This window comes from Nannospalax galili, unplaced genomic scaffold (assembly GCF_000622305.1).
Source record: "Nannospalax galili isolate Female #2095 unplaced genomic scaffold, S.galili_v1.0 scaffold303, whole genome shotgun sequence".
NCBI classification, from domain to species: Eukaryota; Metazoa; Chordata; class Mammalia; order Rodentia; family Spalacidae; genus Nannospalax; species Nannospalax galili.
Genome location: NW_008349353.1, coordinates 2,557,030 through 2,561,731, shown reverse-complemented (window position 1 = coordinate 2,561,731; position 4,702 = coordinate 2,557,030).

Below are 4,702 nucleotides of genomic sequence, written 5' to 3'. Positions count from 1 at the left end.
ATTGCTTTTTCTAGTTAATGGGAGTCTAGTAAAATATAATTCTCTTACTTGACTTTTTGACATCATGCATAGTTTTTTGATCTTTAAAAATTCTAATTAAATTTCTGTGAATTCCATTTGATATATTTTGATCATATTTTGACCCTTTCTCCTAGATCTATATCCTCTCTTAAATCCCCCATCCATATTTCATACACTCTGCCATTTTGAAAGATGAATATTGTTTCTATACATAATGTTCTATTTATATAGACTGTTTTCTTACATTTTTCATTTAAAGATTCAAAGAAAATTATGAATTTCCTGGCACCTTGGATGTGCACATAATGAAAGCACTAAGCTTGCCTGTGAAGAATCCAGGCATAAAGCTTCCCTATCATATCTATAATGAATTAAATATGAATAGCTATCCTGTCCATGTTGGTTCTTACCATGTTTTCCCCCATTTCCAAGATGTTCCCCGCGTCTCGGGCATAGAGGCTTCACTGTAGATGCACCACACAGACAAGTTACCTGGCAGTCATTTAATTCTCTGTGTTTTGACAAGTTGTAGAACTTTATAATAGTCTTCTTCTGTTTCAAAAAGAAGCTTCTTTGATGAGTGGTGAGAGTTTCTCTTGTCTGTGGATGCATATTTAGAGTATACTAAAAAATTATGGTAGCTTAGGAAATTGGCGGAAGTAGGCTCTTCTCTAGGATCAATGACCTCACTAACCATGTGTATTTGGTTATGTTTACAGTATCAAACATGGATTTACTCCTGTTGAATAGGCCTTAAGTCCACTTAACAAGTTAATTACCCCTAAAAATAAAAGTGTCATTATTGCAGCAATAGACTTAATTTGGTAGAGCAGTCATTATTGTGATTCACAGATTTTATGATGGGGTAGGACCACTGATTGTTTTTCTCCATTGGCAACTTGCATACTACCTGCTGATACTCTGAGAGCTATTCTTTGGAGAGGTTTCTGGGTCAGTTCCAGGTCAACTTTCCAAGTCATGCTCCAAATAATGTGATGCCTTCAGCACCCGAATCTTACCTTCAAGTTCTAAAAGGCAGTGAATGAATGGTGCAATACCTGTGCCATTTGTGGAGTCTTCCTATGGTCACATTTTATTAGGAGAATGTTGAAAAACAGGAGATACAATCAACTTTTATTTGGTGAATATATCTGGAGGAAAATGGATTTTCAAATCATAGTTAATCTTTACACGTGTTATTATACACATAGAGTGTATGAACTCAAGAATAGAAGATAGATGCACATTTTCTTTCCCCTCTAAAATATGACTCACATTCTTATAAAGGAAAATATGAAAAAAGTACTGAGGGGCAGGAGAGATGATTCAGTATTTAAGAGTGCTGGCTGTTCTTGCAGGAGACCTGGGTTCGAATCTCAGTAACCATTCATTACTCCAGTTCCCGGGGGACCCAACACCATCTTCTGTCCTACATGGGAGCTGTACAACACAGGTGCACTTACACACATGCAGGCATAGCATTCACATATATAAAATAAATAAATAAATAAATAAATAAATTTTTTTGGAAAAAATGATCTGAGTAGAAACAGAGATTGAATACACATTTTGCAAATATGAATGACAGGTTTTCACCATTTTCAATAACAACCATTTGGATGTAGATTCTTTAAAAAGTTGTATGTAGTAAAATAGAATGTGTCTAAATAAGCTGTATATTATAGGATAGGCCTCATAAAATGATTTTTCATTTCATATTTTATGATTTACAATGTTTTGCTTAGATTCTAGTACATTTATGACTACAGACCATATCAAGCTCACACTTTTAAATTTTAAACCTAAAACGAACCTTTTCAGTTTCAGTCCTGATTTGTTTATGTGGATAACGATATCATTACAATTACTATTTTTCCTTTTATTTAAACATTTTTAATGTTTCTGCAAGTTAGAATTTTTCCCACAGAAAAGTTGGTTACACTCCATTATCCCTAATGTTTGAGCTTAAATAAAAAAAACAGTAATAGCAACAACAATTAAAAAGATCTCACTTTCTCTTCACCTAACACTAGAAAGCACATGAGAGTGTCTGAACAGATTACGGGGAGTGTTGATTCTTCTGCAGTGTGACACACAATGATCAGCTGTCTCAGTCTTCATTTTTTCACATCAAGGATTCCTTGTGATCTACTACATTTACAAGTATTTTGAATGAGCAAATTTTATATATAAAAGATTCCTTGCGAGGCTTGGTGGTGCACATCTTTAATCCTAGCATAGGGAGGCACAGGCAGACAGATCCCTCTGAGTTCAAGGCTAGCCTGGTCTACGTAGTGAGTTCCAGGACAGCTGAGGCTACAGGAAGACCCTGTCTCAAAAAGACCCCCCCGCCCCCCAAAAAGAAAAATGATTCCTTGTTATCTAGTAAATTTTCAAGTATTTTGAATGAGCAAATTTTATGTATTAAAAACTAGAATGGGCGGGAAACTTTGGAGATGGCTTATGGTTAAAAGGCTCTAGTTTTATATTGCTCTCACAGGAGACTTTAGTTTGGTTCAAAGCTCCAATATCTCGTGGCTTACAACTCCAGCTCCAAGAGATTCAACACCCTCTACCTTCTTCTGATGCTTGTGGGAAACTGAACACATTTGCACATACCCGACAAACACACACACACTCACACACACACACACACACACACACACACACACACACGTGAAAACCTTCCCTTCTTGTTGTAGGTCAGGATAGCTCAAAAGATTTTCAAAATTATACACCCTATGGCCACAGCCCCTGATTTTCTCGCAGAACTTGAAGGTAAAAAACTGTTGCTGAAGACAGAACATACTTCGGACACACGACTAAGAGTAATGGAGCTGCAACTGACCTGGAATCCTTTTCCCTGTAAACTAAGCTCTTATAGTTTTAGAGGATACTAGGCTGATAAGGGAGAAAAATCAATCAATACTCCAACCACAGCTTTAAAGACTAATAATCATAACAACAATGACTGCACAGCAAACTATACTGGTGCAGTAGTGCCACTATTATCTCAGGGGAAATCAATTACTACCTAACTGGATGTATTGTTTGCCCAATGGGAGGGAATTCATGTGTAGCACTGTAAACAAAGTCAAATAAATATGGCTGGAGAGATCATAGGTCGTAGAGAAAATCTTAAGTCTGTCACATTCTTAGACAAATGCAATTTATTATTATAGGTTAAATATAGATTCTTTTATTTGCAGATAAGTATGCCCATCACCAAAGAAGCTTCTTTAGCAACAGATAAGGACAATTGCAGATTGTAACAACTGATCATACGCAGAGAATACGTGTCTGTGAGATGCCCAACCCTAAGTGACACATCTATAATGGAACCTTTATATCTAAGTCTCACAGAACATACTGGAACAAAGGGTAGAGAAAAATACTAATGCATCTCTCTGCCTTCCTCAGTGAAGCTTCCTCAAGCAACAGAGGGCGATGAACAAAAAAGGCCACACTTTACTTAAGTGTAGAGAATTAGAAACATCTGAGTGTGGGCCTTTGGACAGGACTCCTATATTAAACTTCACCCATCCAGAGCTCAAGCACCACTGCATAAGAGGGTCTGAAAATTTGCAAGAGCAAGGAAGCATGGGTGATCATAAGGAAACAGAACCACAGAGGCTCCTGGGACCTTGCTCATATGAACTTACAGCCATGGTTATATCATGCACCAGATCCATGCAAACCCAATCAGACAAAAAAAAATAGCATAAAATTTGGAAATTTGCAGGAGTCCACAACTTTGGTGAGGAAATATGGGCAACTGATCACTGCTGGGTGAGAGAGACATCTAGAAACACAAACTTGATTCCATAGGCCTTAACATATATGACAAAATTCATGAAGTTCTATGGGTGGGATATGAGGGGCTAAGGATAGGGAAGCAGGGGATAAGTATCATTAAGATATAAAGTATAAAATCCACAAGAATACCATAAAGTATTTTTTAAAAGAGATTTAAAAACTAGAATGATTCTGGACCAGCTCAATTATATATTATAACCTTGATAAAATTCATTTTTTTTCCTCATAATATGATTTCATATGTTTTTATTGGCTCCTTTGCTAGATGAAAAATGTAACCTTAAATATTGGAGAATCCCGAAATAGAGCTGAATTTGAGGTTTAAGAATCCTAATTTTGGGGCTCGGGGTATAGATCAGTGGACAAACATTTGCCCAGCATGTGCAAGGTCCTGAGTTTGTTCCCCAGCCCTGTCCAGAAAAGTTAACTTCAAGCAGTTATTCTAATAAGAGTGGTGACTAGTTCACAGATGTCTTTTTCTTCATTCCTGAATAGCCCTTGTGATTCAGAACTCAGTTAATTAACCTCTCATTATTAACCTTTTCCTTACATGTTGCTTGTGTACTTGGCCTTAAGCATATCGTTCATATTTTTAAAAAGATATGTGATGCTACAAAAAAAAGATTCCACATTTTCCCTAATTTGCTTTCAATATTTATACTGAAAGATTGTCTTTATCAGTCTTACTTATCATGATACTGAGATCATGTACCTAGATTTTTGGCTATAAGGAATGTCATCTGAAGTAATTGCACTAATTCAAGCCGGGTTGTAAAGCAGTTTTCAGAGTTGTCTACCTCTCCGTTTTTGTGCACTTTCTTAAATTTTAAAATATTAGTCTTATACAATTTCATCTTGACATGCT